General features: G+C 41.0%; 3 non-coding genes across 3 annotated transcripts; all 3 read right to left on the reverse strand.

The window, feature by feature from the left end:
• Nucleotides 1–6,397: 6,397 nt before the first annotated feature.
• TRNAV-UAC (transfer RNA valine (anticodon UAC)) lies at nt 6,398–6,470 on the reverse strand. The gene has a single exon. It is a non-coding gene; the product is annotated as a tRNA-Val (tRNA).
• Nucleotides 6,471–7,384: 914 nt separating this feature from the next.
• TRNAV-UAC (transfer RNA valine (anticodon UAC)) lies at nt 7,385–7,457 on the reverse strand. The gene has a single exon. It is a non-coding gene; the product is annotated as a tRNA-Val (tRNA).
• Nucleotides 7,458–8,623: 1,166 nt separating this feature from the next.
• Nucleotides 8,624–8,696, reverse strand: TRNAD-AUC (transfer RNA aspartic acid (anticodon AUC)). Its single transcript has one exon. It is a non-coding gene; the product is annotated as a tRNA-Asp (tRNA).
• Between the last annotated feature and the right edge of the window lie 15,099 nt (nt 8,697–23,795).

Below are 23,795 nucleotides of genomic sequence, written 5' to 3' on the forward strand. Positions count from 1 at the left end.
GCCAGGGAAAAAAAAAAAACAAATTCGTAACTCTGTTGGGGATGGAAGCCAAAACATTCCATCCTTCGGCAACAAAGCCAAGAACTTCATATATTGTAGTTTAATTGAGTATTATTTCTACACCAAGAACAGATTGGTTTTACTGGGGATTTAACGCAGGACCTTCGGCGTGTAAAGCAGACGTGATGACCACTACTCTATGAAACCTGATGGAAAGTTACTGTGTATTGGCTAGCAGAGCAGAATTGTGACTGACGGGGCCTTTTTATTGCTGAAGGAAAGTATTTTTGGTTAATGAAACATTTACAATTTTTATTACATATTTTACCAGTTTTATTCCTACAAAGGGATTTTGCTTAAAAGGAAGTTTACATTGAATGTGTTACTTTTTTCCACATAGTTTAGTTGTTTGCTTTTGTATTTAAAGGAACTATATATTTTGAAACAAACAGGATTTTTATAATATGGGATTATGTTTTCTGCTAAAATGGTCAATAAAAAAGAAACCCAAAATCGTAGTTCTCTTGGTGATGGAAGCCAAAATATATTATCAGTTGGCAACAAAACAAAGATTTTCATATGTTACAGGTTGATAGCAAATTACTTCAACAGCGATAACAGCTTGTTTTTACTGGGGATTGAACCCAGGACCTTCTGCGCGTGAAGTAGATGTGATGACGACTCCACTATGAAACCTGTGAAACCCTGCAAAGTAATGGCATTTAGAGACGAGTTTTGACCGCCAGGGGAAAAAAAATAATAATTTGTAGCTCTGTTTGTGATGGAAGCCAAAACATCCCGTCATTCGGCAACAAAGCCGAGAACTTCATATATTGTAGTTGGATAGCGTATTATTTCAACACTAAGAACAGATTGGTTTCACTGGGGATTAAACCCAGGACCTTCTGCGTGTTAAGCAGACGTGATGACCACTACACTATGAAACCTGACAAAAAGTAACTGTGTATTGGCTAGCAGAGCAGAATTGTGACTGACGGGGCCTTTTTATTGCTGAAGGAAAGTATTTTTGGTTAATGAAACATTTACAATTATTATTACATATTTTACCAGTTTTATTCCTACAAAGGGATTTTGCTTAAATTGAAGTTTATATTGAATGTGTTACTTTTTTCTCCATAGTTTGGTCTTTTGCGTTTGTATTTATGGGAACTATATATTTTGAAACAAATAGGATTTTTATAATATGGGATTATGTTTTCTGCTAAAATGGTCAATAAAAAAGAAACCCAAAATCGTAGTTCTCTTTGTGATGGAAGCCAAAATGTATTGTCATTTGGCAACGAAACCAAGAATTTCACATATTACAAGTCGATAGGAAATTACTTCAACACCAAAAACAGATTGGTTTCACTGGGGATTGAACCCAGGACCTTCTGCGTGTGAAGCAGACGTGATAACCACTACACTATGAAATGTTGGAAATCCTGCAAAGTAATGGCAATTAGAGACGAGTTTTGACCGCCAGGGGAAAAAAAACAAATTCGTAGCTCTGTTGGTGATGGAAGATAAAACATCCCGTTATTCGGCAACAAAGCCAAAAACTTTATATACTGCAGGTTGATAAAGGATTATTTCAACACCAAGGACACATGGGTATCACTGGGGATTGAACCCAGGACCTTCTGCGTGTAAAGCAGACGTGATTTCCACTACACTATGAAACCTTTGAAAGCCTGCAAAGTAATGGCAATTAGAGACGAGTTTTGACCGCCAGGGAAAAAAAAACAAATTCGTAGCTCTGTTGGGGATGGAAGCCAAAACATCCCATCATTCGGCAACAAAGCCAAGAACTTCATATATTGTAGTTTAATTGAGTATTATTTCAACACCAAGAACAGATTGGTTTTACTGGGGATTGAACGCAGGACCTTCTGCAAGTTAAGCAGACGTGATGACCACTACTCTATGAAACCTGATGAAAAGTTACTGTGTATTGGCTAGCAGAGCAGAATTGTGACTGACGGGGCCTTTTTATTGCTGAAGGAAAGTATTTTTGGTTAATGAAACATTTACAATTTTAATTACATATTTTACCAGTTTTATTCCTACAAAGGGATTTTGCTTAAAAGGAAGTTTACATTGAATATGTTACTTTTTTCCACATAGTTTAGTTGTTTGCTTTTGTATTTAAAGGAACTATATATTTTGAAACAAACAGGATTTTTATAATATGGGATTTTGTTTTCTGCTAAAATGGTCAATAAAAAAGAAACCCAAAATCGTAGTTCTCTTGGTGAGGGAAGCCAAAATATATTATCAGTTGGCAACAAAACCAAGAATTTCATATTGTACAGGTTGATAGCAAATTACTTCAACAGCGAAAACGGCTTGTTTTTACTGGGGATTGAACCCAGGACCTTCTGCGTGTGAAGTAGACGTGATGACCACTCCACTATGAAACCTGTAAATTCCTGCAAAGTAATGGCATTTAGAGACGAGTTTTGACCACCAGGGGAAAAAAAATAAATAAATTGTAGTTCTGTTTGTGATGGAAGCCAAAGCATCCCGTCATTCAGCAACAATGCCGAGAACTTCATATATTGTAGTTGGATAGCGTATTATTTCAACACTAAGTACAGAGTGGTTTCACTGGGGATTGAACCCAGGACCTTCTGCGTGTTAAGCAGACGTGATGACCACTACTCTATGAAACCTGTCGAAAAGTTACTGTGTATTGGCTAGCAGAGCAGAATTGTGACTGACGGGGCCTTTTTATTGCTGAAGGAAAGTATTTTTGGTTAATGAAACATTTACAATTATTATTACATATTTTACCAGTTTTATTCCTACAAAGGGATTTTGCTTAAATTGAAGTTTATATTGAATGTGTTACTTTTTTCTCCATAGTTTGGTCTTTTGCTTTTGTATTTATGGGAACTATATATTTTGAAACAAATAGGATTTTTATAATATGGGATTATGTTTTCTGCTAAAATGGTCAATAAAAAAGAAACCCAAAATCGTAGTTCTCTTTGTGATGGAAGCCAAAATGTATTGTCATTTGGCAACGAAACCAAGAATTTCACATATTACAAATCGATAGGAAATTACTTCAACACCAAAAACAGATTGGTTTCACTGGGGATTGAACCCAGGAACTTCTGCGTGTGAAGCAGATGTGATGACCACTACACTATGAAACCTTTGAAATCCTGCAAAGTAATGGCAATTAGAGACGAGTTTTGACCGCCAGGGGAAAAAAAACAAATTCGTAGCTCTGTTGGTGATGGAAGCTAAAACATCCCGTTATTCGGCAACAAAGCCAAGAAATGTATATACTGCAGGTTGAGAGGGGATTATTTCAACACCAAGAACACATGGGTTTCACTGGGGATTGAACCCAGGACTGTCTGCGTGTAAAGCAGACGTTATTTCCACTACACTATGAAACCTTTGAAATCCTGCAAAGTAATGGCAATTAGAGACGAGTTTTGACTGCCAGGGAAAAAAAAACCAAATTCGTAGCTCTGTTGGGGATGGAAGCCAAAACATCCCATCATTCGGCAACAAAGCCAAGAACTTCATATATTGTATTTTAATTGAGTATTATTTCAACACCAAGAACAGATTGGTTTTACTGGGGATTGAACGCAGGACCTTCTGCGTGTTAAACAGACGTGATGACCACTACTCTGTGAAACCTGATGGAAAGCTACTGTGTATTGGCTAGCAGAGCAGAATTGTGACTGACGGGGCCTTTTTATTGCTGAAGGAAAGTATTTTTGGTTAATGAAACATTTACAATTTTTATTACATATTTTACCAGTTTTATTCCTACAAAGGGATTTTGCTTAAAAGGAAGTTTACATTGAATGTGTTACTTTTTTCCACATAGTTTAGTTGTTTGCTTTTGTATTTAAAGGAACTATATTTTTGAAACAAACAGGATTTTTATAATATGGGATTATGTTTTCTGCTAAAATGGTCAATAAAAAAGAAACCCAAAATCGTAGTTCTCTTGGTGATGGAAGCCAAAATATATTATCAGTTGGCAACAAAACAAAGAATTTCATATGATACAGGTTGATAGCAAAATACTTCCCATCATTCGGCAACAAAGCCAAGAACTTCATATATTGTAGTTTAATTGAGTATTATTTTATCACCAAGAACAGATTGGTTTAACTGGGGATTGAACGCAGTACCTTCTGCGTGTTAAGCAGACGTGATGACCACTACTCTATGAAACCTGATGGAAAGTTACTGTGTATTGGCTAGCAGAGCAGAATTGTGACTGACGGGGCCTTTTTATTGCTGAAGGAAAGTATTTTTTGTTAATGAAACATTTACAATTTTTATTACAAATTTTACTAGCCAAAATGTATTGTCATTTGGCAACGAAACCAAGAATTACACATATTACAAGTCGATAGGAAATTACTTCAACACCAAAAACAGATTGGTTTCACTGGGGATTGAACCCAGGACCTTCTGCGTGTGAAGCAGACGTGATGACCACTACACTATGAAACTTTTGAAATTCTGCAAAGTAATGGCAATTAGAGACGAGTTTTGACCGCCAGGGAAAAAAAAACAAATTCGTAGCTCTGTTGGTGATGGAAGCTAAAACATCCCGTTATTCGGCAACAAAGCCAAGAACTTTATATACTGCAGGTTGATAGGGGATTATTTCAACACCAAGAACACATGGGTTTCACTGGGGATTGAACCCAGGACAGTCTGCGTGTAAAGCAGACGTGATTTCCACTACACTATGAAACCTTTGAAAGCCTGCAAAGTAATGGCAATTAGAGACGAGTTTTGACCGCCAGGGAAAAAAAAAACAAATTCGTAGCTCTGTTGGGGATGGAAGCCAAAACATCCCATCATTCGGCAACAAAGCCAAGAACTTCATATATTGTAGATTAATTGAGTATTATTTCAACACCAAGAACAGATTGGTTATACTGGGGATTGAACGCAGGACCTCCTGCGTGTTAAGCAGACGCGATGACCACTACTCTATGAAACCTGATGCAAAGTTACTGTGTATTGGCTAGCAGAGCAGAATTGTGACTGACCGGGCCTTTTTATTGCTGAAGGAAAGTATTTTTGGTTAATGAAACATTTACAATTTGTATTACATATTTTACCAGTTTTATTCCTACAAAGGGATTTTGCTTAAAAGGAAGTTTACATTGAATGTGTTACTTTTTTCCACATAGTTTAGTTGTTTGCTTTTGTATTTAAAGGAACTATATATTTTGAAACAAACAGGATTTTTATAATATGGGATTATGTTTTCTGCTAAAATGGTCAATAAAAAAGAAACCCAAAATCGTAGTTCTCTTGGTGATGGAAGCCAAAATATATTATCAGTTGGAAACAAAAAAAAGAATTTCATATGTTACAGGTTGATAGCAAAAAACTTCAACAGTGAAAACGGCTTGATTTTACTGGGGATTGAACCCAAGACCTTCTGCGTGTGAAGTAGACGTGATGACGACTCCACTAAGAAACCTGTGAAATCCTGCAAAGTAATGGCATTTAGAGACGAGTTTTGACCGCCAGGGGAAAAAAAAAAATAATTTGTAGCTCTGTTTGTGATGGAAGCCAAAACATCCCGTCATTCGGCAACAAAGCCGAGAACTTCATATATTGTAGTTGGATAGCGTATTATTTCAACACTAAGAACAGATTTGTTTCACTGGGTAATGAACCCAGGACCTTCTGCGTGTTAAGCAGACGTGATGACCACTACACTATGAAACCTGACGAAAAGTTACTGTGTATTGGCTAGCAGAGCAGAATTGTGACTGAAGGGGCCTTTTTATTGCTGAAGGAAAGTATTTTTGGTTAATGAAACATTTACAATTATTATTACATATTTTACCAGTTTTATTCCTACAAAGGGATTTTGCTTAAATTGAAGTTTATATTGAATGTGTTACTTTTTTCTCCATAGTTTGGTCTTTTGCTTTTGTATTTATGGGAACTATATATTTTGAAACAAATAGGATTTTTATAATATGGGATTATGTTTTCTGCTAAAATGGTCAATAAAAAAGAAACCCAAAATCGTAGTTCTCTTTGTGATGGAAGCCAAAATGTATTGTCATTTGGCAACGAAACCAAGAATTTCACATATTACAAGTCGATAGGAAATTACTTCAACACCAAAAACAGATTGGTTTCACTGATGATTGAACCCAGGAACTTATGCATGTGAAGCAGACGTGATGACCACTACACTATGAAACCTTTAAAATCCTGCAAAGTAATGGCAATTAGAGACGAGTTTTGACCGCCAGGGGAAAAAAAAAAATTTGTAGCTCTGTTGGTGATGGAAGCTAAAACATCCCGTTATTCAGCAACAAAGCCAAGAAATTTATATACTGCAGGTTGATAGGGGATTATTTCAACACCAAGAACACATGGGTTTCACTGGGGATTGAACCCAGGACCGTCTGCATGTAAAGCAGACGTGATTTCCACTACACTATGAAACCTTTGAAAGCCTGCAAAGTAATGGCAATTAGAGACGAGTTTTGACCGCCAGGGAAAAAAAAAACAAATTCGTAGCTCTGTTGGGGATGGAAGCCAAAACATCCCATCATTCAGCAACAAAGCCAAGAACTTCATATATTTTAGTTTAATTGAGTATTATTTCAACACCAAGAACAGATTGGTTTTACTGGGGATTGAACGCAGGACCTTCTGCGTGTTAAACAGACGTGATGACCACTACACTATGAAACCTGACGAAAAGTTACTGTGTATTGGCTAGCAGAGCAGAATTGTGACTGACGGGTCCTTTTTATTGCTGAAGGAAAGTATTTTTGGTTAATGAAACATTTACAATTATTATTACATATTTTACCAGTTTTATTCCTACAAAGGGATTTTGCTTAAATTGAAGTTTATATTGAATGTGTTACTTTTTTCTCCATAGTTTGGTCTTTTGCTTTTGTATTTATGGGAACTATATATTTTGAAACAAATAGGATTTTTATAATATGGGATTATGTTTTCTGCTAAAATGGTCAATAAAAAAGAAACCCAAAATCGTAGTTCTCTTTGTGATGGAAGCCAAAATGTATTGTCATTTGGCAACGAAACCAAGAATTTCACATATTACAAGTCGATAGGAAATTACTTCAACACCAAAAACAGATTGATTTCACTGATGATTGAACCCAGGAACTTATGCATGTGAAGCAGACGTGATGACCACTACACTATGAAACCTTTAAAATCCTGCAAAGTAATGGCAATTAGAGACGAGTTTTGACCGCCAGGGGAAAAAAAAAAATTTGTAGCTCTGTTGGTGATGGAAGCTAAAACATCCCGTTATTCAGCAACAAAGCCAAGAAATTTATATACTGCAGGTTGATAGGGGATTATTTCAACACCAAGAACACATGGGTTTCACTGGGGATTGAACCCAGGACCGTCTGCATGTAAAGCAGACGTGATTTCCACTACACTATGAAACCTTTGAAAGCCTGCAAAGTAATGGCAATTAGAGACGAGTTTTGACCGCCAGGGAAAAAAAAAACAAATTCGTAGCTCTGTTGGGGATGGAAGCCAAAACATCCCATCATTCAGCAACAAAGCCAAGAACTTCATATATTGTAGTTTAATTGAGTATTATTTCAACACCAAGAACAGATTGGTTTTACTGGGGATTGAACGCAGGACCTTCTGCGTGTTAAACAGACGTGATGACCACTACACTATGAAACCTGACGAAAAGTTACTGTGTATTGGCTAGCAGAGCAGAATTGTGACTGACGGGTCCTTTTTATTGCTGAAGGAAAGTATTTTTGGTTAATGAAACATTTACAATTATTATTACATATTTTACCAGTTTTATTCCTACAAAGGGATTTTGCTTAAATTGAAGTTTATATTGAATGTGTTACTTTTTTCTCCATAGTTTGGTCTTTTGCTTTTGTATTTATGGGAACTATATATTTTGAAACAAATAGGATTTTTATAATATGGGATTATGTTTTCTGCTAAAATGGTCAATAAAAAAGAAACCCAAAATCGTAGTTCTCTTTGTGATGGAAGCCAAAATGTATTGTCATTTGGCAACGAAACCAAGAATTTCACATATTACAAGTCGATAGGAAATTACTTCAACACCAAAAACAGATTGATTTCACTGATGATTGAACCCAGGAACTTATGCATGTGAAGCAGACGTGATGACCACTACACTATGAAACCTTTAAAATTCTGCAAAGTAATGGCAATTAGAGACGAGTTTTGACTGCCAGGAGAAAAAAAACAAATTCGTAGCTCTGTTGGTGATGGAAGCTAAAACATCCCGTTATTCAGCAACAAAGCCAAGAAATTTGTATACTGCAGGTTGATAGGGGATTATTTCAACACCAAGAACACATGGGTTTCACTGGGGATTGAACACAGGACCGTCTGCATGTAAAGCAGACGTGATTTCCACTACACTATGAAACCTTTGAAAGCCTGCAAAGTAATGGCAATTAGAGACGAGTTTTGACCGCCAGTGAAAAAAAAAAACAAATTCGTAGCTTTGTTGGGGATGGAAGCCAAAACATCCCATCATTCAGCAACAAAGCCAAGAACTTCATATATTGTAGTTTAATTGAGTATTATTTCAACACCAAGAACAGATTGGTTTTACTGGGGATTGAACGCAGGACCTTCTGCGTGATAAACAGACGTGATGACCACTACACTATGAAACCTGACGAAAAGTTACTGTGTATTGGCTAGCAGAGCAGAATTGTGACTGACGGGGCCTTTTTATTGCTGAAGGAAAGTATTTTTGGTTAATGAAACATTTACAATTATTATTACATATTTTACCAGTTTTATTCCTACAAAGGGATTTTGCTTAAATTGAAGTTTATATTGAATGTGTTACTTTTTTCTCCATAGTTTGGTCTTTTGCTTTTGTATTTATGGGAACTATATATTTTGAAACAAATAGGATTTTTATAATATGGGATTATGTTTTCTGCTAAAATGGTCAATAAAAAAGAAACCCAAAATCGTAGTTCTCTTTGTGATGGAAGCCAAAATGTATTGTCATTTGGCAACGAAACCAAGAATTTCACATATTACAAATCGATAGGAAATTACTTCAACACCAAAAACAGATTGGTTTCACTGGGGATTGAACCCAGGAACTTCTGCGTGTGAAGCAGATGTGATGACCACTACACTATGAAACCTTTGAAATCCTGCAAAGTAATGGCAATTAGAGACGAGTTTTGACCGCCAGGGGAAAAAAAACAAATTCGTAGCTCTGTTGGTGATGGAAGCTAAAACATCCCGTTATTCGGCAACAAAGCCAAGAAATTTATATACTGCAGGTTGATAGGGGATTATTTCAACACCAAGAACACATGGGTTTCACTGGGGATTGAACCCAGGACTGTCTGCGTGTAAAGCAGACGTTATTTCCACTACACTATGAAACCTTTGAAATCCTGCAAAGTAATGGCAATTAGAGACGAGTTTTGACTGCCAGGGAAAAAAAAAACAAATTCGTAGCTCTGTTGGGGATGGAAGCCAAAACATCCCATCATTCGGCAACAAAGCCAAGAACTTCATATATTGTATTTTAATTGAGTATTATTTCAACACCAAGAACAGATTGGTTTTACTGGGGATTGAACGCAGGACCTTCTGCGTGTTAAACAGACGTGATGACCACTACTCTGTGAAACCTGATGGAAAGCTACTGTGTATTGGCTAGCAGAGCAGAATTGTGACTGACGGGGCCTTTTTATTGCTGAAGGAAAGTATTTTTGGTTAATGAAACATTTACAATTTTTATTACATATTTTACCAGTTTTATTCCTACAAAGGGATTTTGCTTAAAAGGAAGTTTACATTGAAAGTGATACTTTTTTCCACATAGTTTAGTTGTTTGCTTTTGTATTTAAAGGAAGTATATATTTTGAAACAAACAGGATTTTTATAATATGGGATTATGTTTTCTGCTAAAATGGTCAATAAAAAAGAAACCCAAAATCGTAGTTCTCTTGGTGAGGGAAGCCAAAATATATTATCAGTTGGCAACAAAACCAAGAATTTCATATATTACAGGTTGATAGCAAATTACTTTAACAGCGAAAACGGCTTGTTTTTACTGGGGATTGAACCCAGAACCTTCTGCATGTGAAGTAGACGTGATGACCACTCCACTATGAAACCTGTGAAATCCTGCAAAGTAATGGCATTTAGAGACGAGTTTTGACAGCCAGGGGAAAAAAAAAAAATAATTTGTAGTTCTGTTTTTGATGGAAGCCAAAACATCCCGTCATTCGGCGACAATGCCGAGAACTTCATATATTGTAGTTGGATAGTGTATGATTTCAAAGCTAAGAACAGATTGGTTTCACTGGGGATTGAACCCAGGACCTTCTGCGTGTTAAGCAGACGTGATGACTAGAGATGAGCGAACCGGTCCCGGTTCGGCTCGAGGTCGGTTCACCGAACGGGGGTCCCGTTTGAGTTCGGTTCGTCGAACGTTCGACGAACCGAACTCGAACTGCATAGGAAACAATGGCAGGCATTCACAAACACATAAAAACACCTAGAAAACACCCTCAAAGGTGTCCAAAAGGTGACAAACAACTCACAACACAACACAAACACATGGGAAAGTGACAAGGACATATACTCATGCGAAAACAAAACAGCTGGACAAGGAAAAAGAGGAGGACACACAGATATAGGCATGGCACGCCCTTCTGAAATCATGTAAAACACCGCAAGGTTACTCCAAGCGGAGCCTCCCTTTTTTCAAAAAATTGTGCCCCACACACACCCACTCAGTGGCAGCACTTGTGCCCTAGTTGTACACTTCACAGCTAGATTTGCATCAAGCACATTCAAAAATACGCCATTGTTATCCGTCCCCATGATGACACCGGGGTAGGTAGCAAAGTGTTTCCTGATCCCAGCTCTGTTCATCTTGGCTTCTTTTAAAAACACATCAAGCAAGGGTTACTCCAAGCGGAGCCTCCCTTTTTTTCCAAAAATTGTGCCCCACACACACCCACCCATTCAGTGGCAGCACTAGTGCCCTAGTTGTACACTTCACAGCTAGATTTGCATCAAGCACATTCAAAAATACGCCATTGTTATCCGTCCCCAGGATGACACCAGGGTAGGTAGCAAAGTCTTTGCTGAACCATGACTTGTTCATCTTGGCTTCTTTTAAAAACACATCAAGCAAGGGTTACTCCAAGCGGAGCCTCCCTTTTTTTCAAAAAATTGTGCCCCACACACACCCACTCAGTGGCAGCACTTGTGCCCTAGTTGTACACTTCACAGCTAGATTTGTATCAAGCACATTCAAAAATACGCCATTGTTATCCGTCCCCAGGATGACACCAGGGTAGGTAGCAAAGTGTTTCCTGATCCCAGCTCTGTTCATCTTGGCTTCTTTTAAAAACACATCAAGCAAAGGTTACTCCAAGCGGAGCCTCCCTTTTTTTCCAAAAATTGTGCCCCACACACACCCACCCATTCAGTGGCAGCACTTGTGCCCTAGTTGTACACTTCACAGCTAGATTTGCATCAAGCACATTCAAAAATACGCCATTGTTATCCGTCCCCAGGATGACACCAGGGTAGGTAGCAAAGTCTTTGCTGAACCATGACTTGTTCATCTTGGCTTCTTTTAAAAACACATCAAGCAAGGGTTACTCCAAGTGGAGCCTCCCTTTTTTCCAAAAATTGTGCCCCACACACACCCACCCATTCAGTGGGAGCACTTGTAGCCTAGTTGTACACTTCACAGCTAGATTTGCATCAAGCACATTCAAAAATACGCCATTGTTATCCGTCCCCAGGATGACACCAGGGTAGGTAGCAAAGTCTTTGCTGAACCATGACTTGTTCATCTTGGCTTCTTTTAAAAACACATCAAGCAAGGGTTACTCCAAGCGGAGCCTCCCTTTTTTTCAAAAAATTGTGCCCCACACATACTCACTCAGTGGCAGCACTTGTGCCCTAGTTGTACACTTCACAGCTAGATTTGCATCAAGCACATTCAAAAATACGCCATTGTTATCCGTCCCCAGGATGACACCGGGGTAGGTAGCAAAGTGTTTCCTGATCCCAGCTCTGTTCATCTTGGCTTCTTTTAAAAACACATCAAGCAACGGTTACTCCAAGCGGAGCCTCCCTTTTTTTCAAAAAATTGTGCCCCATACACACCCACCCATTCAGTGGCAGCACTTGTGCCCTAGTTGTACACTTCACAGCTAGATTTGCATCAAGCACATTCAAAAATACGCCATTGTTATCCGTCCCCAGGATGACACCAGGGTAGGTAGCAAAGTCTTTGCTGAACCATGACTTGTTCATCTTGGCTTCTTTTAAAAACACATCAAGCAAGGGTTACTCCAAGCGGAGCCTCCCTTTTTTCCAAAAATTGTGCCCCACACACACCCACCCATTCAGTGGCAGCACTTTTTAGACTAGTTGTACACTTCACAGCTAGATTTGCATCAAGCACATTCAAAAATACGCCATTGTTATCCGTCCCCAGGATGACACCAGGGTAGGTAGCAAAGTCTTTGCTGAACCATGACTTGTTCATCTTGGCTTCTTTTAAAAACACATCAAGCAAGGGTTACTCCAAGCGGAGCCTCCCTTTCTTTCCAAAAATTGTGCCCCACACACACCCACCCATTCAGTGGCAGCACTTGTGCCCTAGTTGTACACTTCACAGCTAGATTTGCATCAAGCACATTCAAAAATACGCCATTGTTATCCGTCCCCAGGATGACACCAGGGTAGGTAGCAAAGTCTTTGCTGAACCATGACTTGTTCATCTTGGCTTCTTTTAAAAACACATCAAGCAAGGGTTACTCCAAGCGGAGCCTCCCTTTTTTTCAAAAAATTGTGCCCCACACACACCCACCCATTCAGTGGCAGCACTTGTGCCCTAGTTGTACACTTCACAGCTAGATTTGCATCAAGCACATTCAAAAATACGCCATTGTTATCCGTCCCCAGGATGACACCAGGGTAGGTAGCAAAGTCTTTGCTGAACCATGACTTGTTCATCTTGGCTTCTTTTAAAAACACATCAAGCAAGGGTTACTCCAAGCGGAGCCTCCCTTTTTTTCCAAAAATTGTGCCCCACACACACCCACTTATTCAGTGGCAGCACTTGTGCCCTAGTTGTACACTTCACAGCTAGATTTGCATCAAGCACATTCAAAAATACGCCATTGTTATCCATCCCCAGAATGACACCAGGGTAGGTAGCAAAGTCTTTGCTGAACCATGACTTGTTCATCTTGGCTTCTTTTAAAAACAATGTAAGCAAGGGTTACTCCAAGCGGAGCCTCCCTTTTTAAAAAAAATTGGGCCACACACACACACACCCCATCAGTGGCAGCAGTTGTGCCCTAGTTGCAAACAGGATGTTTTGATTTGCATCAAGCACATTCCAAATCCACAAGCATTTACTCTCCCCAGGATGACACAGGGGTAGTAAATTCCTTCTGGATCCATGACTTGTTCATTTTGATGAACGTCAGTCTGTCCACATTGTCACTGGACAGACGCGTGCGCTTATCTGTCAGCCCTAGAGTTGAGCGCGGTTCGTGGTTAGTGGTTCTCCAGTTCTAGGCTCGAGTGATTTTGGGGCATGTTCTAGATCTAACTAGAACTCGAGCTTTTTGCAAAAGCTCGATAGTTCTAGAAACGTTCGAGAACGGTTCTAGCAGCAAAAAAAACAGCTAAATCCTAGCTTGGTTTCTGCTGTAATAGTGTAAGTCACTCTGTGAATCACACTATTATGACATTTCAATGTATAGTGTGCGTGAACAGCGCCTTCAGATCACTGCTGTTTCTATAATGGCGATCGCCATTTTCTTTTTTTTTTTCTTGTCTTCCTTCCCTAAGCGTGCGCGTCTTGTGGGGCGGGCCAGCATGTCAGCCAATCCCAGACACACACACAGCTAAGTGGACTTTTAGCCAGAGAAGCAACGGCATGTGTGATAGGATGTCCATGTCACATGTCCCTGCATTATAAAACCGGACATTTTCCTCCAGGACGCCATTATCTCTTCTGCGTCTTTGGTGTCAGACATCACTGTCGCAGCTCCTTCCTGAGTCCTATCGCTGATACAGCTGTATGCGCTCCATACACAGCGCTGGACAGCTTAGGGAGAGCACTTTCTAGCAGTCCTTTTAAGGGCTCAAACCGGCAGGGTCAGAGTTAAGGTGACAGGTCCTGAAAACAGCGCCAGCGTCTGTGTAGCCAAGGTCAGGGATTTCCTCGCTGCACTTCCCTATTAGGAGGGATAGAAAGGCAGGCTTCCATTCCTCTATCCAGAGCCCCAAAATCCTGGCACTGTACCCGCCTGTCCTCTGCACACTCCAACTCATAACTAAGCCATTATACTAGCAAACACTCAGTGTACCTAGTGGCATCCTAAACGTGGCTATTGGACTTTTGTCTAGTCACACTAGTGCAAAGACATTTGCAGCACCTCTGCCTGCATTGCACACTCCAACTCATTATAACTAAGCCATTATACTAACAAACACTCAGTGTACCTAGTGGCATCCTAAACGTGGCTATTGGACTTTGCTATAGTCCCACTAGTGCAAAGATATTTGCAGCACGTCTGCCTGCATTGCCCACTCAAACTCATTGTTACTAAGCCATTATACTAGCAAACACTGAGTGCACTTAGTGGCATCCTAAACGTGGCTATTGGACTTTTGTCTATTCACACTATTGTAAAGATATTTGCAGCACGTCTGCCTGCATTGCACACTCCACCTTTTTTTAACTCAGCCATTATACTAGCAAACAGTCAGTGTACCTAGTGGCATCCTAAACGTGGCTATTGGACTTTTGTCTACTCAAACTAGTGGAAAGATATTTGCAGCATGTCTGCCTGCATTGCACACTCCACCTTTTTTTAACTCAGCCATTATACTAGCAAACAGTCAGTGTACCTAGTGGCATCCTAAACGTGGCTATTGGACTTTTGTCTACTCAAACTATTGTAAAGATATTTGCAGCACGTCTGCCTGCATTGCACACTCCACCTTTTTTTAACTCAGCCATTATACTAGCAAACAGTCAGTGTACCTAGTGGCATCCTAAATGTGGCTATTGGACTTTTGTCTACTCAAACTATTGTAAAGATATTTGCAGCACGTCTGCCTGCATTGCACACTCCACCTTTTTTTAACTCAGCCATTATACTAGCAAACAGTCAGTGTACCTAGTGGCATCCTAAACGTGGCTATTGGACTTTTGTCTACTCAAACTATTGTAAAGATATTTGCAGCAAGTCTGCCTGCATTGCCCACTCCACCTTTTTTTAACTAAACCATTATACTAGCAAACAGTCAGTGTACCTAGTGGCATCCTAAACGTGGCTATTGGACTTTTGTCTACTCAAACTATTGTAAAGATATTTGCAGCACGTCTGCCTGCATTGCACACTCCACCTTTTTTTAACTCAGCCATTATACTAGCAAACAGTCAGTGTACCTAATGGCATCCTAAATGTGGCTATTGGACTTTTGTCTACTCAAACTAGTGGAAAGATATTTGCAGCATGTCTGCCTGCATTGCACACTCCACCTTTTTTTAACTCAGCCATTATACTAGCAAACAGTCAGTGTACCTAGTGGCATCCTAAATGTGGCTATTGGACTTTTGTCTACTCAAACTATTGTAAAGATATTTGCAGCACGTCTGCCTGCATTGCACACTCCACCTTTTTTTAACTCAGCCATTATACTAGCAAACAGTCAGTGTACCTAGTGGCATCCTAAACGTGGCTATTGGACTTTTGTCTATTCACACTATTGTAAAGATATTTGCAGCACGTCTGCCTGCATTGCACACTCCACCTTTTTTTAACTCAGCCATTATACTAGCAAACAGTCAGTGTACCTAGTGGCATCCTAAACATGGCTATTGGACTTTTGTCTACTCAAACTATTGTAAAGATATTTGCAGCAAGTCTGCCTGCATTGCACACTCCACCTTTTTTTAACTCAGCCATTATACTAGCAAACAGTCAGTGTACCTAGTGGCATCCTAAACGTGGCTATTGGACTTTTGTCTACTCAAACTAGTGGAAAGATATTTGCAGCATGTCTGCCTGCATTGCACACTCCACCTTTTTTTAACTCAGCCATTATACTAGCAAACAGTCAGTGTACCTAGTGGCATCCTAAACGTGGCTATTGGACTTTTGTCTACTCAAACTATTGTAAAGATATTTGCAGCACGTCTGCCTGCATTGCACACTCCACCTTTTTTTAACTCAGCCATTATACTAGCAAACAGTCAGTGTACCTAGTGGCATCCTAAATGTGGCTATTGGACTTTTGTCTACTCAAACTATTGTAAAGATATTTGCAGCACGTCTGCCTGCATTGCACACTCCACCTTTTTTTAACTCAGCCATTATACTAGCAAACAGTCAGTGTACCTAGTGGCATCCTAAACGTGGCTATTGGACTTTTGTCTACTCAAACTATTGTAAAGATATTTGCAGCAAGTCTGCCTGCATTGCCCACTCCACCTTTTTTTAACTAAACCATTATACTAGCAAACAGTCAGTGTACCTAGTGGCATCCTAAACGTGGCTATTGGACTTTTGTCTACTCAAACTATTGTAAAGATATTTGCAGCACGTCTGCCTGCATTGCACACTCCACCTTTTTTTAACTCAGCCATTATACTAGCAAACAGTCAGTGTACCTAATGGCATCCTAAATGTGGCTATTGGACTTTTGTCTACTCAAACTAGTGGAAAGATATTTGCAGCATGTCTGCCTGCATTGCACACTCCACCTTTTTTTAACTCAGCCATTATACTAGCAAACAGTCAGTGTACCTAGTGGCATCCTAAATGTGGCTATTGGACTTTTGTCTACTCAAACTATTGTAAAGATATTTGCAGCACGTCTGCCTGCATTGCACACTCCACCTTTTTTTAACTCAGCCATTATACTAGCAAACAGTCAGTGTACCTAGTGGCATCCTAAACGTGGCTATTGGACTTTTGTCTATTCACACTATTGTAAAGATATTTGCAGCACGTCTGCCTGCATTGCACACTCCACCTTTTTTTAACTCAGCCATTATACTAGCAAACAGTCAGTGTACCTAGTGGCATCCTAAACATGGCTATTGGACTTTTGTCTACTCAAACTATTGTAAAGATATTTGCAGCAAGTCTGCCTGCATTGCACACTCCACCTTTTTTTAACTCAGCCATTATACTAGCAAACAGTCAGTGTACCTAGTGGCATCCTAAACGTGGCTATTGGACTTTTGTCTACTCAAACTATTGTAAAGATATTTGCAGCACGTCTGCCTGCATTGCACACTCCACCTTTGTTTAACTCAGCCATTATACTAGCAAACAGTCAGTGTACCTAGTGGCATCCTAAATGTGGCTATTGGACTTTTGTCTACTCAAACTATTGTAAAGATATTTGCAGCACGTCTGCCTGCATTGCACACTCCACCTTTTTTTAACTCAGCCATTATACTAGCAAACAGTCAGTGTACCTAGTGGCATCCTAAATGTGGCTATTGGACTTTTGTCTACTCAAACTATTGTAAAGATATTTGCAGCACGTCTGCCTGCATTGCACACTCCACCTTTTTTTAACTCAGCCATTATACTAGCAAACAGTCAGTGTACCTAGTGGCATCCTAAATGTGGCTATTGGACTTTTGTCTACTCAAACTATTGTAAAGATATTTGCAGCACGTCTGCCTGCATTGCACACTCCACCTTTTTTTAACTCAGCCATTATACTAGCAAACAGTCAGTGTACCTAGTGGCATCCTAAACGTGGCTATTGGACTTTTGTCTACTCAAACTATTGTAAAGATATTTGCAGCACGTCTGCCTGCATTGCACACTCCACCTTTTTTTAACTCAGCCATTATGCTAGCAAACAGTCAGTGTACCTAGTGGCATCCTAAACGTGGCTATTGGACTTTTGGCTATTCACACTATTGTAAAGATATTTGCAGCACGTCTGCCTGCATTGCACACTCCACCTTTTTTTAACTCAGCCATTATACTAGCAAACAGTCAGTGTACCTAGTGGCATCCTAAACGTGGCTATTGGACTTTTGTCTACTCAAACTATTGTAAAGATATTTGCAGCAAGTCTGCCTGCATTGCACACTCCACCTTTTTTTAACTCAGCCATTATACTAGCAAACAGTCAGTGTACCTAGTGGCATCCTAAACGTGGCTATTGGACTTTTGTCTACTCAAACTATTGTAAAGATATTTGCAGCACGTCTGCCTGCATTGCACACTCCACCTTTGTTTAACTCAGCCATTATACTAGCAAACAGTCAGTGTACCTAGTGACATCCTAAATGTGGCTATTGGACTTTTGTCTACTCAAACTATTGTAAAGATATTTGCAGCACGTCTGCCTGCATTGCACACTCCACCTTTTTTTAACTCAGCCATTATACTAGCAAACAGTCAGTGTACCTAGTGGCATCCTAAACGTGGCTATTGGACTTTTGTCTATTCACACTATTGTAAAGATATTTGCAGCATGTCTGCCTGCATTGCACACTCCACCTTTTTTTAACTCAGCCATTATACTAGCAAACAGTCAGTGTACCTAGTGGCATCCTAAACGTGGCTATTGGACTTTTGTCTACTCAAACTATTGTAAAGATATTTGCAGCACGTCTGCCTGCATTGGACACTCCACCTTTTTTTAACTCAGCCATTATACTAGCAAACAGTCAGTGTACCTAGTGGCATCCTAAACGTGGCTATTGGACTTTTGTCTACTCAAACTATTGTAAAGATATTTGCAGCAAGTCTGCCTGCATTGCACACTCCACCTTTTTTTAACTCAGCCATTATACTAGCAAACAGTCAGTGTACCTAGTGGCATCCTAAACGTGGCTATTGGACTTTTGTCTACTCAAACTATTGTAAAGATATTTGCAGCAAGTCTGCCTGCATTGCACACTCCACCTTTTTTTAACTCAGCCATTATACTAGCAAACAGTCAGTGTACCTAGTGGCATCCTAAACGTGGCTATTGGACTTTTGTCTACTCAAACTATTGTAAAGATATTTGCAGCACGTCTGCCTGCATTGCACACTCCACCTTTGTTTAACTCAGCCATTATACTAGCAAACAGTCAGTGTACCTAGTGACATCCTAAATGTGGCTATTGGACTTTTGTCTACTCAAACTATTGTAAAGATATTTGCAGCACGTCTGCCTGCATTGCACACTCCACCTTTTTTTAACTCAGCCATTATACTAGCAAACAGTCAGTGTACCTAGTGGCATCCTAAACGTGGCTATTGGACTTTTGTCTATTCACACTATTGTAAAGATATTTGCAGCATGTCTGCCTGCATTGCACACTCCACCTTTTTTTAACTCAGCCATTATACTAGCAAACAGTCAGTGTACCTAGTGGCATCCTAAACGTGGCTATTGGACTTTTGTCTACTCAAACTATTGTAAAGATATTTGCAGCACGTCTGCCTGCATTGGACACTCCACCTTTTTTTAACTCAGCCATTATACTAGCAAACAGTCAGTGTACCTAGTGGCATCCTAAACGTGGCTATTGGACTTTTGTCTACTCAAACTATTGTAAAGATATTTGCAGCAAGTCTGCCTGCATTGCACACTCCACCTTTTTTTAACTCAGCCATTATACTAGCAAACAGTCAGTGTACCTAGTGGCATCCTAAACGTGGCTATTGGACTTTTGTCTACTCAAACTATTGTAAAGATATTTGCAGCAAGTCTGCCTGCATTGCACACTCCACCTTTTTTTAACTCAGCCATTATACTAGCAAACAGTCAGTGTACCTAGTGGCATCCTAAACGTGGCTATTGGACTTTTGTCTATTCACACTATTGTAAAGATATTTGCAGCATGTCTGCCTGCATTGCACACTCCACCTTTTTTTAACTCAGCCATTATACTAGCAAACAGTCAGTGTACCTAGTGGCATCCTAAACGTGGCTATTGGACTTTTGTCTACTCAAACTATTGTAAAGATATTTGCAGCACGTCTGCCTGCATTGGACACTCCACCTTTTTTTAACTCAGCCATTATACTAGCAAACAGTCAGTGTACCTAGTGGCATCCTAAACGTGGCTATTGGACTTTTGTCTACTCAAACTATTGTAAAGATATTTGCAGCAAGTCTGCCTGCATTGCACACTCCACCTTTTTTTAACTCAGCCATTATACTAGCAAACAGTCAGTGTACCTAGTGGCATCCTAAACGTGGCTATTGGACTTTTGTCTACTCAAACTATTGTAAAGATATTTGCAGCACGTCTGCCTGCATTGCACACTCAAACTCATTGTTACTAAGCCATTATACTAACAAACACTGAGTGCACTTAGTGGCATCCTAAACGTGGCTATTGGACTTCTGTATAGTCCCACTAGTGCAAATCTATGTGCAGCACCTCTGCATGACACCCTCCTGCTCTGTTTTTAATGAGCTATAATGATAGCAAAAAATACTGCCATTTTGTGGCATCATAGAACTGGCTGTTGTATTCCATTAGTGCCCCACTGGTGACAAGCTATTTCTAGCACCTCTACATGACACCCTCATGCACATTTTGCTACGCTAATGTTATAGCAAACTCATGGAATTCATTGCTGCATTTCATAATTCGGAGGGATAGAAAGTCAGGCTTCCTTTAGCTTTTCCTTCTGTTCATAGACAGCATCTCCAAGAGCAATGTCCCCTCCACGTCTAAGTGTGGAGAGGCAGCTAGTGCGCATGCGTGTGCCGATTTACCCCAGCTTCAGCCTAATTACAGTGTTTCGCCTAGTGAGTATGCTCAGCCTGACTGCGTATTCCTGACGCTAAGTCTTCATTTCGGGATACAGCGCATGCTCCCACACTAAGTGTGAAAAGCCTCTTTGCACAGGTGCTTGCATTCCGTGCCGGGTCTAAGTCCTGTTTTGTGCCTAGACACCATGCTAAAGCTGATAGTCTTTTTTCAGAGACTGTATTTCATGCTACTGAGCATGCTCAGGCACTTACTGCATCAGAGACTAGGTCCGGTAATGAACTCTTGGGCCCTGCCCCTGATGTGGGGGTCCCATATAGACCACAGGTCATCAGGTGTCCTCCCAAATGTCTTGCAGAGGCCCACCCCTATGACTTGTCACCGCATTATTGATGGTCAGACAATGACTGGTGAGGTGTTTGGGTCATGGCAGCCATGAGGTCATCATTGAAGTTGCGGTTCCAAATAGGACGCTAGTTATGCCACTCATGACGTGTCACTTTACTTTTGTCTCCAGGAGGTGCATTGTGGTTCACCCTGGTTTGGGGCGGACACAGGTTATAAAAGGGGCTGGAGCCAACAAGGAGGTGCGCAGTCTTCTATTATGCTACGAAAGAGCACACCTCCATGTGTTGAACCCATTGCGGCTTTAGGCCAGAGGTAGGCAGGGATAGGGTGTCGATGCAGGCCACCACCACAGTTGGTAACGCAGAACGGTTAAGACCAGCTCCTGTCCTACCAGTCCTGCTTGTGCAGCCCAGTGGCATTAACAGGCCTGCTGCTGCTGATGCGCCTGCTGTCCACAGGTGTGCCCCTACGCACACGGTCAGCGTACTCAATGGCCCCTGTGTTGTTAACAGGGAGTTCCTGGGCTGGGTGGGCATGTGGATCCTGTGACGCTAACAGGGCTCACAGTCTCCAGATCCGAATGGCGTCTAACTCGGTTCAGGCTACTATTAGTTTCATAGCCACACAGCTCTGTATCCTCCACCAAACCTTCCAGTTGCCAACCTCTCCTTTTCCAACTGGGAGCACGGTGGACACTGACTGCTGAAGGTGATATATACCTTTCTCTTTCTTTTCTTATTAATTTACGTTATATAGCGGTAACATAGTATATACCACTTTATCCAAATCTGCCAGTCCCACTGTAACAGATGGTGTTTCTTCAGCAAATGTTACTGTTGCTTAACCACCAAATCCACAGACCAAAACTTATTTCCCCTTTCCAACACACCTGTTCCCCTTTCCACCAGCATCTGTCCTTTTTCAACTCATTTTGGTATATGAACAAAAGTGCAACTCTGCAGGGACACCGTACTCAACGCCATCTCAGCACAGCAGCCAGCCCTCGGTCCCTCAGATGTGGACAAGTAAAAGACCATTTCCTCCTATCCATGACAAAGCGTTGAGATTCACTCTGTGCAGCACTGGTGTTTAGTGGGAAAGTAGATCTAAGATTGCGTACCACATTCTGCAGATACTCCTGTATACGTGCGTCCATTTCTATGGCACGAATTATTTTGCCAAATTTTGTCTTGTACCGGGGATGTAACAGTGTGGCAACCCAGTATTCTGGATTACTTTGAATTCGTACAATCCGAGGGTCATGTTGTAGGTAGTGCAGCAAGAAGCCGCTGATGTGTCTTGTGCATCCAGGAGGACCAAGTCCTTGGTGTGTTGGTGGCAGAGAGGTGAGAATCGTGCCTCCTTCCTCTGCCCTCTCACCACAACCTCGCACAATCGAAATGTGAGCAAGCTCTCACTCATCTGCTGAGTCTTCCATGCCCATCGCAAGTTCGTCCTCCATTTCTTCATTGGCTCCTGCACCTTCCTCAACACTTTTTGCTGATACTATGCACCCTTGTTAATCACTCTCCCTCACCATGACTGCCGCCTAGGTGCCGCTGACCATCTGGACCTCGTAGATCTTGTTATCCCTTCCACATATGACTCCTCCTGTACTTCCTCCCTTTCCTCTTGTCCCAACACCTGACTCCGAATAATAATTACAGTGCGCTCCATCATGTAGATGACCAGAATTGTCACGCTGAGAATGACATTGCCAGTGCTAAACATCTTCGTCGACATTTGTAAACTGTGTAGCAGGGTGCATAGGTCCTTGATCTGACACCACTCCAGCAGCGTGATCTGCACCACCTCTGGATCAAGTTAGGCCAGGCTATATGTCATAACGTATTGCAGCAGGGTTCGGCGGTGCTGCCACAAACGCTGCAACATGTGCAGATTCAAATTCCTGCGTGTGGGCACATCGCATTTCAGGCGTTTAACCAGCAGACCTAAAGTGTCAGGTTTCCAGGTTTTCCAGTTCTCTTTTGAATGAGCTTGCCCTCAGTTAACATGGAGTTTTAAGGTTCTGTTGCCCTACTTCCTGTCCAGCTGCTTAAAAGGCCGCCTCTCAGCCCAGTCCAGTGCCTGAGTATACTGCTTGCTGTGTGCTCCTGCTTTGCTGCTGCTAATCCTGATTGCTTTTGGATCCTCCTAAAGACTACCGACCGACCGACTCTGGACCTTACCCGGTTTCTCAAGCTGTGCCCGGATTCCGTCTGCCATCTTCGGTCAGCACTCTGCCCGGTTCTCTCTGGTTCGTAACCACTCTGGACAATCATCCCGTACGGACACTCCTGGACTTTTACCGCTTGCCCCTTGTGTCCCGGCTGCTGCGCATTTAGGCCTTCCGGGGTGATTGCCGGACAGTCCCTGTATAGGGGTTCGCTCTGGTGGTCTCCCTGGGGGAGTCCGGTGCGTGGTCCCGGGAATTCCCTCCGCTCCGTTTCGGGAAGGTATTGTGTGTATTTGTATTGCTGTGTTTGTTCCGTTGTTATCTACCGTGGTTACAGATTATAAAACATCTTGTATCAAAAACTCGTCTCTGCTGATCATTGCCCTACGCTATCGAAATCCTCAGAACATATAATAAGTATTACATTATACTCAGGCCCAAAAAAGAGGATTTCGCTGGGGCAATGACTGAGAC

Source organism: Anomaloglossus baeobatrachus, chromosome 2, assembly GCF_048569485.1.
Source record: "Anomaloglossus baeobatrachus isolate aAnoBae1 chromosome 2, aAnoBae1.hap1, whole genome shotgun sequence".
Classification (NCBI taxonomy): domain Eukaryota; kingdom Metazoa; phylum Chordata; class Amphibia; order Anura; family Aromobatidae; genus Anomaloglossus; species Anomaloglossus baeobatrachus.